This window comes from Procambarus clarkii, unplaced genomic scaffold (assembly GCF_040958095.1).
Source record: "Procambarus clarkii isolate CNS0578487 unplaced genomic scaffold, FALCON_Pclarkii_2.0 HiC_scaffold_104, whole genome shotgun sequence".
NCBI classification, from domain to species: Eukaryota; Metazoa; Arthropoda; class Malacostraca; order Decapoda; family Cambaridae; genus Procambarus; species Procambarus clarkii.
In genome coordinates this window covers 931,167-943,087 of record NW_027189137.1, presented here as the reverse complement: position 1 = coordinate 943,087, position 11,921 = coordinate 931,167, and positions in this window count along the sequence as shown.

The window sequence follows — 11,921 nt, the reverse complement described above, 5'->3', positions numbered from 1 at the left end:
TCCATGGCGGTGCCCCCAGTGGACCTGTGTTTTGGCTGACCTGTGGCCAGGGTAGGCTCGGCATTCTCAGAGGACACGTTGTGAGGCCACGAAGAAAGCACCGAGGACTCGGCACCTAGCTTCTGGATCCAGAGTCTTCAGCAGAAGACTATATTGTGAATAATCCCCTTGTATAGTGTTAATACCCCTCCCCCTGTGCACTTTTTGATTTTATATATTTAATTGGTGATGGTGATAATTATAATATCAAGTTCTTAACTTTCTTTCCCTACTCCCTTTAAGTTACTTGCGTCACGGATCACATCCCTTGATAGCCACTACTGGCTTGGGAACGGATACCCAGCAAACACAAATCATCTACACAACGTTCGCCTATCTCTTCCCATAGGTGTGGGAATGATTTGCATTGAGAATGGTGCAGGAGAGCCTTTGAGAAACTTTTACTCAAAAAATCCAAACACAAAGGTTTAATTATAAATTGTTTTTCTACAATTATTTTCTTCCAAATGTAAAACAAAGTTTTTACATGTTTAAATATAAAATTTATGGTGTTTTTTTGTAAAATTCATTAATAAATTGTGAATGATATATATTGGCTGAGTAAAACCTTTAAAATCCATTTAGTTATAATATGAACAGAAAAAATTAGTTTTCCAAATTTTCTAAAAATCGCTCTTTTTAACACAATTTGACTCCTTATGCATTCCACTAAACACTAATATCATGTTTAAATATATAATTTGTATTATTCCCTAAGATAATTTATATAAATTATAAAAGTTGCTGGAAAGTGGTGAGAAAGAATCTGAAAACGTTTTGTTGTCTTATATTGGCGTGTTCTTATTAACTAGAGTGAGTAAGAGTGAGCGAGAGTGGGTAAGAGTGAGCAAGAGTGACTGAAGGTGAGTGAGAGTGCCAGAGAGTGTGTAAGTGTGAGTAAGAGTGAGTATAAGTAAGAGTGACAGAGTGAGTAAGGGTGACAGAATGAGTAAGAGTGAGAGTAAAGTGATTGAGAGTAAGGGTGAGTATGAGAGTAAGAGTGATTGAGAGGCAGTGAGAGTAAGAGTGATTGAGAGTAAGAGTGATTGAGAGTAAGAGTGATTGGGAGTAAGAGTAAGAGTAAGATTGGGAGTAGGAGTGATTGGGAGTAGGAGTGATTGGGAGTAGGAGTGATTGGGAGTAGGAGTGATTGGGAGTAGGAGTGATTGGGAGTAGGAGTGATTGGGAGTAGGAGTGATTGGGAGTAGGAGTGATTGGGAGTAGGAGTGATTGGGAGTAGGAGTGATTGGGAGTAGGAGTGATTGGGAGTAGGAGTGATTGGGAGTAAGAGTATGAGAGTAAGAGTGAGAGTGAGTATGAATGGGTAAGGGTGACTGACAGAGAGTAAGAGTGACAGAGAGTAAGAGTGACAGAGAGTAAGAGTGAGTATGAGAGTGAGTAAGGATGACTGAGAGTAAGAGTGAGTAATAGTGCGTAAGAGTGATTGAGAGTGAGAGTGATTATGAGAGAGTTAAGAGTGTGAGGTGTGAGAGGGTAGCAGGCCAGGGAGGCAGGATGTGTGGTCACAGGCGAGGCCTAGGCCTCGTGATCTCTAATGTTGGTTTTTATATATATGTTGGATTTTTTGTCCTGTTTCAAATTATAATTATTTAGCAGGAATGTAATAAGATATTGCACAGTATTAATGTGACAATAATATATGCATTATTTCCTTGATAATCAAACTTGTTCAAAGATAATATACAATCTTTGAAGGAAACATTTTGAGAGCGCGAGCTGGCAACACTGTTCTGGTGGTGAGAGAGACATGGTTAGTTGTGCTCAGACCTTCAGTGGTGAAGGGTGTGTCCCAGCTGGCCGCCACCAGCCGCCACCCGCCACCACCCACCACCAGCCGCCACCTGCCACCACCCACCACCCGCCGCCACCACCCACCACCAGCCGCCACCAGCCACCGCCACCCGCCGCCACCACCACCAGCCGCCGCCGCCACCACCACCACCGCCGCCACCACCCATCACCGCCGCCACCACCCACCACAGCCGCCGCCGCCACCACCACCCACCACCACCACCACCACCCACCACTGCCGCCACCACCAGCCGCCACAAGCCGCCACCGCCCGCCACCAGCCGCCATCACCACCACCACCACCACCAGCCGCCATCACCGCCACCAGCTGCCACCAGCCGCCACCACCACCACCACCAGCCGCCATCACCGCCACCAGCTGCCACCACCACCAGCCGCCATCACCGCCACCAGCTGCCACCACCACCAGCCGCCACCACCAGCCGCCACCACCGCCACCACCACCTGCCACCAGCCGCCACCACCGCCCGCTATCAGCCGTCACCGCCCGTTGCCACAGTCGCCACCGCAAGCCGCCACCGCCAGCCGCCACCAGCCCCCCCCACCGCCGATCGTCACCACCCATCACAGCCGCCGCCGCCCGCCACCGCCCGCCACCACCCACCACAGCCGCCACCACCCACCACCCGCCGCCACCACCCACCACCACCCGCCGCCACCACCCACCACCACCAGCCGCCGCCGCCACCACCACCACCCACCACCACCGCCGCCACCACCCACCACCACCAGCCGCCGCCGCCACCACCACCACCCACCACCACCGCCGCCACCACCACCCACCACCACCGCCGCCACCACCCACCACCGCCAGCCGCCACCACTCATTACAGACGCCGCCACCGCCCGCCACCACCGCCAGACACAGCCGCCAGTGTCCGCCACCGCCGCCACTGTCCGCCACCGCCGCCACTGTCCGCCACCGCCGCCACTGTCTGCCACCGCCGCCACTGTCCGCCACCGCCGCCACTGTCCGCCACCGCCGCCACTGTCCGCCACCGCCGCCACTGTCTGCCACCGCCACCACTGTCTGCCGCCGCCACCACTGTCCGCCCGCCGCCACCACTGTCTGCCCGCCGCCACCACTGTCCGCCCGCCGCCACCACTGTCCGCCCGCCGCCACCACTGTCCGCCCGCCGCCACCACTGTCCGCCCGCCGCCTCCACTGTCCGCCCGCCGCCTCCACTGTCCGCCCGCCGCCTCCACTGTCCGCCCGCCGCCACCACTGTCCGCCCGCCGCCACCACTGTCCGCCCGCCGCCACCACTGTCCGCCCGCCGCCTCCACTGTCCGCCCGCCGCCTCCACTGTCCGCCCGCCGCCTCCACTGTCCGCCCGCCGCCGCCACTGTCCGCCCGCCGCCGCCACTGTTCGCCCGCCGCCGCCACTGTCCGCCCGCTGCCGCCACTGTCCGCCCGCCGCCGCCACTGTCCGCCCGCCGCCACTGTCCACCACCACCGCCAAAGCCGCCACGGTCCGCCCGCCGCCACTATCCGCCACCGCCGCCACTGTCCTCCCGCCGCCACTGTCTGCCCACCGCCACTGTCCGCCCGCCGCCGCCCTGTCCGCCCGCTGCCGCCCTGTCTGCCCGCTGCCGCCCTGTCCGCCCGCCGCCACTATCCGCCACTGCCGCCACTATCCGCCACCGCCGCCACTATCCGCCACAGCCGCCACTATCCGCCACCGCCGCCACTATCCGCCACCGCCGCCACTATCCGCCACCGCCGCCACTATCCGCCACAGCCGCCACTATCCGCCACCGCCGCCACTGTCCGCCCGCCACCACTGTCCGCCCGCCACCACTGTCCGCCCGCTGCCACTATCCGCCACCGCCACCACTGTCCGCCACCGCCACCACTGTCTGCCACCGCCACCACTGTCTGCCACCGCCACCACTGTCTGCCACCGCCACCACTGTCCGCCCGCCGCCACCACTGTCCGCCCGCCGCCACCACTGTCCGCCCGCTGCCACCACTGTCCGCCCGCCGCCTCCACTGTCCGCCCGCCGCCTCCACTGTCCGCCCGCCGCCACCACTGTCCGCCCGCCGCCACCACTGTCCGCCCGCCGCCGCCACTGCCCGCCCGCCGCCGCCACTGTCCGCCCGCCGCCGCCACTGTCCACCCGCTGCCGCCACTGTCCGCCCGCCGCCACTGTCCACCACCGCCGCCAAAGCCGCCACGGTCCGCCCGCCGCCACTATCCGCCACAGCCGCCACTATCCGCCACCGCCGCCACTGTCCGCCCGCCGCCACTGTCCGCCCGCCGCCACTATCTGCCACCGCCGCCACTGTCCGCCCGCCGCCACTATCCGCCACCGCTGCCACTGTCCGCCCGCCGCCACTATCCGCCACTGTCCGCCACAGCCGCCACTCTCCGCCGTACAGCCTCCCCTCTCTCCGTTAGTAAATAATTATAATTGTTAGTAAATAATAAAAGAAATATAAATTATTAGATTTTTTTTACCCTTAAATTGGTTTTAATATTTAAATTGAAAATAATAATATAATATAAAATATAATAAAAATAATATAATATAAAATATAATTTAATTTCAAGAAATTTAACTTTAAACACAAAGATGTGAAAAGGGTTCAGATTATTGGCTCAAACCTTTCATAAGAGATTCATATTGGTATATGAATGGATTATGAATGACTCATGTTAGGAGTGTAAAGTTGCCACAACATCTCAAATTAGTGTTAGATACATATGTCTTGGTTATAAGTTTTGGAAACCTATTTAAGTCCACACACAATATCGTATCTGATACGACAAAACAAACGTTTCCAATACTTTCAAATACTTTCCAGATATGTTGTGGCAACCTAAAATTGTTTGCTGGGTATATATATCTTCCTCTAACAACATCAGAGTAAGGACCCCGTTGCGTCCCGAGAGGGCCGTAACAGTCACCACCAGCAATAGCATCACCACCAGCAATAGCATCACCACCAGCCATGGAATCACCACCAGCCATGGAATCACCACCAGCCATGGAATCACCACCAGCCATGGCATCACCACCACTCATGGCATCACCACCACTCATGGCATCACCACCAGCCATGGAATCACCACCAGCCATGGAATCACCACCAGCCATGGCATCACCACCACTCATGGCATCACCACCAGCCATGGAATCACCATCAGTCATGGCATCACCACCAGCCATGGCATCACCACCAACAATGGCATCACCACCAGCCATTGCATCACCACCAGCCATGGGGTCACCACCAGCCATGGCATCACCACCAGCAATGGCATCACCACCAGCAATGGCATCACCACCAGCCATGGCATCACCACCAACAATGGCATCACCACCAGCCATGGGGTCACCACCAGCCATGGCATCACCACCAGCAATGGCATCACCACCAGCAATGACATCACCACCAGCCATGGAATCACCACCAGCCATGGAATCACCACCAGCCATGGAATCACCACCAGCCATGGGGTCACCACCAGCCATGGCATCACCACCAGCAATGGCATCACCACCAGCCATGGAATCACCACCAGCCATAGCATCACCACCAGCAATTGCATCACCACCAGCCATGGTGTCAGCACCAGCCATGGCATCACCACCAGCAATGGCATCACCACCAGCCATGGAATCACCACCAGCCATGGAATCACCACCAGCCATGGAATCACCACCACTCATGGCATCACCACCAGCCATGGCATCACCACCAACAATGGCATCACCACCAGCCATGGGGTCACCACCAGCCATGGCATCACCACCAGCCATGGCGTCACCACCAGCCATGGCGTCACCACCAGCCATGGGGTCACCACCAGCCATGGGGTCACCACCAGCCATGGCATCACCACCAGCCATGGCGTCACCACCAGCCATGGCGTCACCACCAGCCATGGCGTCACCACCAGCCATGGCATCACCACCAGCCTTGACGTCACCACCAGCCATGGCGTCACCACCAGCCATGGCATCACAACCAGCAATAGCATCACCACCAGCCATAGAATCACATCGAGCCATGACATCACCACTAGCAATGAAGTCACCATCAGACATGGCGACATCAGCAGCCATTGCGTCACCACCAGCCATGGCGTCACCATTAGCCATTTCGTTACCACCAGCCATGTCAGCACCTCCAGCCATTGCATCATCATCAGCTATGGTGTCACCACCTGCCATTGCGTCACCACCAGGTACAGCGTCATTACCAGTCATGGCATCAACCACCAGCTATGGTATCGTCAACACCAGCCATGCAATCGTCACCACCAGCAATGGCATCGTCACCACCAACCATGATATCATCGCTACCAGCCATGGAATCGTGACCACCAGCTATTGCATCGTGACCACCTGCCATGGCATTGCCACCACAAGAGAGGATCAACAACAACACCAGTCTGTCCTACCAAAATTGGTCTACCCAGGATGGACCCCTGGACGGGCAAACCCCACTGGACCCCAGGTCGCTTCATAAAGACCCATGGGAGAAAAAAGAAAGAAGAAAGAAGAAAGAAGACAGAAGAGGAGGGAGGGAAGAGAGTTATCAGGGGAAAGCGCCAAGCCATTACGACTATATAGCACATGGAAGGGGTCAGGAGAAGGATTTGGGATGGGACGGGTGGAAAGGAATGGTGCCCAATGTCATGATCCCAGGTAGCCGAAAAACGAGTCTCCCCTTTGAGAATTATTTTATCAAGCCTGACCTGACTATAAGGTCTGGGAAATATGGAGGTGAAGACACCGATGTAAAATAGCTGGTTGGATTTGATGAACAGTTTGAGATTATGGGCAGTGAATAAGAAAATAGATAAATGACTGGTTAGGAGATGTGGATAATTTGCTGGAGGCATGAGGCTCGCTTCTGGAAGGCTTTGAGCTCACTTGAGTGCCCGACATCGCAGGGGAAAGCCGTGCTCCGTTTGAGCTCCCATCAGAAAGGAACCACTAGTGATATATCTCCAAGAAAGGAAAAGTGTGCAGACGTGCCAGCTGTGGAATCGAGCTGGGAAGTTGTGGTCTCAAGTCCTGGACGGCGAGGAGAGAACATTAAGCTGCCCAGAGACATTTTCGTGAGATATGGGAGCACCCTGACCAGACGCCGTCAGAGGGATAGCGCCCTCGACTAGACAATCTGTGGTAAGCCCGATATAAGCCAGTTTATAGTGATTACTTGTAGTTCGTCGTGTGCCCAACGACAGTTGCGAATGTTTATTGATAAGTTAGAAATGTTTTGGTAAGGCAGGAAGCCTAAATGAGAGGACAGAGATGAGAGAGACAGCTCGAGGGACGAGCAACACGTCCCCTCCCGTCGACCGCCTGAAGCACACTGACTGGCGGCGGAGGATCCTCCCAGAGTTGAGGGGCTGCCCACCATGGACCAGCCCAACGGGGGAGTCCACTCACAGTATGTAGAGAGCTGATAGATGTTGGAGGCAAACATATTGTGTGATTATTTTTGTTTAAGGGTTTAAGGGGAAACATTTTTATTGGAGTGTCAATGGGTTGCAGGTTTGTCTTTGGGGAAGAAATTGTTGAGAACTTCGAAGTCAACACAGAGGGAGTAGTTGATGAGTCTCCAAGGAAGTGGAGGAGAGAACCCCGAGCTGTGAGGAGAAGCAGTGAAGAGGAGTGTCACGTGCTTCTGTTGAGGTGGTGAAACACCATAGTAGCCCAAGGAAAACTTCATGGTGTAGCAGCCAGGAGAGCTGTGGAGGACCCTAGTGGAAGTGGTGAAGCTCCATAGTTGCTCAAGGGAAACTTCATGGTGTAGCAGCAAAGAAGTGCTGCAGAGGATCCTGGTAGTTAAACCCGGAAGAACATGAAGAGATCAGGGTAGTGAACTTCCAGATGTGGAAGGGAAGTTCTAAATGATTACTTGTAGGGAGGCATTAGAGTGTTTGTCATTAGCGTGCAAGACTCAGTAAGAGGTGAGTGATTGTTTGCCATTTTTGTCCCAAGGAGTGTTTATACTGAAGTATAGAGTTACAGTCGTAGGCTGGATTACCTACAGATGTATGTGTTCTAGGACTGATAGGGTGATCGATTGATCATTGTTATATATCAAGGAACATTTATACTGATTTATATATGTTATTTCACTCATACCCTGATTTTCCTTGTACATGTTTATAGATATATATATTCTCTTGCTGATAGTGCAACATTGTATTATAGGACTTGACCTACTTGAGGAGGTTGGTAATATTAGGTGGTGAATCAGGAGATAGGATACCACTTGAGAAGCTGAGGATAGAGTTCTGATGGTGTTGGAGTGCAACCTGACCGAAATAGCATAGAGAGTAGGATTCATAATTATTATATGTGTATATGTATTGTGTATGTGCTTTGTCCAGTAAATGTATTAAAATTTGCTGGTGTTTGACCTTGTCCTAGTGAGGCTTCCCATGAAATAGTACAGAAGGAGAGAGAGAGAGAGAGAAAGAACCAAGAACCACTACTGTGGATAGGGTAGGATGGAAAATTAGTAAGTTAAAGGGGATTGAGGAGATCATTTCACATAAGGAGTGAGTGGGGAGTCACAGCGACTCGAGTGGGTGTGTGCACGTGACAACGAGGCTAAGTGTTGGAGCCGCATCCCCTAAACGTGTGACGTTGAGCCCCTCTCCAAGAGCCAGAAGCGCCTAGTGTGATCTCCTAGTGAAGTATAAGCACTCTACCGAGTTGTGGGTTGGTTTGTCCGTAAAGAAGGATCAACAACACGACAACACCACCATCCCACAATCTACAATAAATTGGGGGCCTGTGTCCGGGAGAATGAACTGACACACCCACACCCTGTCCAAGAGTGGATTGGTACACCCCTTGTTGAAATAGATAAACTGTGTGACCGCAGGTGTATATTCTCTCTCTCTCTCTCGGGAAGACTCACAGGACAAAGATGGATAAGGTGCAAGCGTTTGTGGAGTCAGGCAAGCCTGAGGACTTGGAAGGTTGCACGAGGGATCAATTAAAACAAATAGCAGAAAAATGTGGCATCAGGTTGAAAGCATCTAAAGTAGCTGGGATGAAGGATGAGATCCTGAGGCAGTTGAGAGCCAAAAGTGAAGCGGCAGAGCAAGGAGCCCAAAGAGGAGCAGAAAGTGGAAAGGAGGATGATAGCAGGATGAAGTGAGATCCCAGGGATCGAGTACGAGCAGCAAGAGTAGCCGCAGTAGCAGGAGTAGCCGAAATTGGAGCTTGGAGAGATTCCAGTTAGAGCTCCAGATGCAGCGTGAGGAGAGACAGTTCCAGCTGGAAAAGATGAAATTAGAACTCCAGATGAAAAATGAAGCCGAGAAGGAAAAAGAGAAAACCAGGCTGGAAGTAGAGAAAGCAAGACTAGAGGTTGGGAAAGAAAAAGCCCAGGTCGAAAAGGAAAAAGAGAGAACAAAACAAATGCAGATAGAAGCGAACAGCACCTTGGCTGAACAAAGGATTGAACATGGGTTGCCAGAGAGCACCACCCCGGTATCACACTCACCAGATGTTAGCGTTAGGGAGAAGGACATTCCCTTGTTTGTTCCCGAAGAGGCAGAGAGCTTTTTCGAGCACTTTGAAAAAGTGACCAGTATCAAGTAGTGGCCACAGGAGGAATGGGCCCAGCTGGTCCAGTGAAGATTGACCGGTGCAGCCAGAGAGGCATACACCCAACTGTCACTGGAAGAGTGCCAGGATTATGCCACAGTAAAGAGCAGCATATTGCGCTCGTTTCAGCTAACCCCAGAAACTTATAGGAAGCGCTTTAGAGAGATGGTGAAGGTTGGAGCATGTACGTTGCCGAGACGGCAAGGGATCTGGAAAGACGATTCCAGAAGTGGATTGAGGCTGCCGGAGTTGGATCTTACGCTGACCTGAAGCAACTGATGGTCATGGAGATGATGCATCCCGAAACAAAGTTCAAGATCCAAGAAGCAGGGATAAAGGAGGTGAAAGATGCCGCAGATAGGGCAGATATGATTACTGAAGCAAACAAGAGCTTGAGGCAGAACTCCGCTATGACGAGGCGAGGCGAGACGCAGCAATGGCAGATCTCGTGTAGTCTGGGGAGGAAGAAATTATGAAAGACCCAGAGGAGTCTGGGGTGAGAAGAATTTTGATAAATGGGCAGATAAACGTAAGTATCCTAAAACTCAGAACAGTAGGTCGCGCACTTCATATGAAAGTGAAGATGGAGGAGCTAAACGAGAAACTAATCGTGATCCTGGAAATAAAGAGTCCAGTAAAGTCCCACAGAGTGCAGGTAGTGTACCTGGCCCGAGGAACTCTCATGCAAGTGGACAAAGTCAGAGCCACTCTGGTACATATAGAAGAGATTTTTCCCATGTGAGGTGTTACAATTGTAACGGATTGGGTCACGTGATGTGAGATTGTAGGCAGGGCAAAAGAGTTGTGACCCTGGCCATGTGTGACCCCCGAAGTAAATATACTAATGTGTTCCAAGACAAACCACAGAAGGTGAACTTAGTGAACGAGCGGTATAGGCCGTTCATGAGCAAAGGTTGGATCAGTATAAGAGGCCAACCTGAAGTAGAAGTTGGTATTTTAAGAGATAACAGAGCTAATCAGAACTTGATTGTGAGAAGCCTGATTGAGAATGATCGACGGTTAGCGGGCAGTGGGATGATGAAAGTATATGGGTTATTGTCTGAGAGTAACATGCCCGTATATACTGTCCAGCTAAGGTCGGAATATGTGTCGGCAGAGGTGATGTTGGGAGTGTGCCCCGACATACCTGTTCCAGTAGTCCAAGTGATCCTGGGGAATGACTTGTGCGGGACAAAGGTGTTGCCAGGAGTCATAGCGGAGACTGTGCCAGAGGAGTGCCCAGAAGGCCACGGCATGGGTGGGACCCCTGAGAGTGTGAACCTGACTGACATTCGAGGAGATGCGTCAGGAGACCGCCAAGCCATTGAAAACCCTGTCTCGGTAGAGATGAAGGCAGAGGTGGCCGACGAGGAAGATGCTGGAGAAGATGAGAAAGTGTCGATTCAGACAGCAGAAGATATCGACGTAGATATAGCGTGGTTATTTGAGGAAGGTCCGACTCAGGAAGATGGAGTCTCGGTGAGGTCAAAAGTGAAGATGACCCAGCCGAAGAAGAATACTGTGAAGAGAGGGGACCTGAGTAGAGCCCAGCCCGCTGAAATTAAGAGTCGGAAGGCGAATGCAACTGTGCTGAGTAAAAATGAGGAAGGATGTGGACATACTGAGGACAGGAGTAGAGCGTCAAGTTGTCAACGAGCACAGAGGCATATGGATAGTGGAGTTAAGTTGTTTGAGGTGTCAGGAGTTGACATGTTTCATAGAAAACGTGGAGGAGAGATAGTGAAGAAGAGTAGTAGCCGAGAAAGTGAAAGGAGAGGAGACAGTATGTGTGAAGAGATGCTTACGAGCACTCTAGGAAAGGTTAAGCGACATGTACGGTCGAGTGCTGTTGGCTGTAGTACAGTGCTCAGAGAAACTTTTAGGGAACGAAGAAGAGTTGGAGGAGAAGAAGTGGAGTGGTATAGAGGTGAGAAGAGTGGGAAGAGGATGATGATACAAGCATGGAGGAATAGAAAAAAGCAGAGGACTCGATGGAAGTCAAACAGGATGAGGTCTTGGATAAATGAGGAGACGAAAGGGAGGATCGTCGGTGAAGACAAGGGAGTGAAATATGATGACAGGAGACGGAAGTATAATGGCAGTAGATGGAAGTGTGAAGACCACAGAGGAAATACAGACAGTAGATGTCTGACTCTGGACGTGAAGATAAGAAGACGAGGAAACGGAGAGTGGAAACAATAAGTAGAGTGGACCGGTGGAGTGCAGGCGTCCAAGGAGGACAGCCTAGCCAAGAGGTGCCAGAGAAGTCAGATCGTTTGTGAGAAGATCATGTTTCTGGCGAGTTGTGAGCCAGATATTGCAAATTGCAAGGCGTGACCGGATATGCAATGTACATCGATGATATTGTAGTGTTCGCTGATTCCTGGAAGGATCACGTGGATCGACTTTTAGATTTGTTCGGTCGATTGGAGAAGGCCAACATGACGATCAACTTAGCAA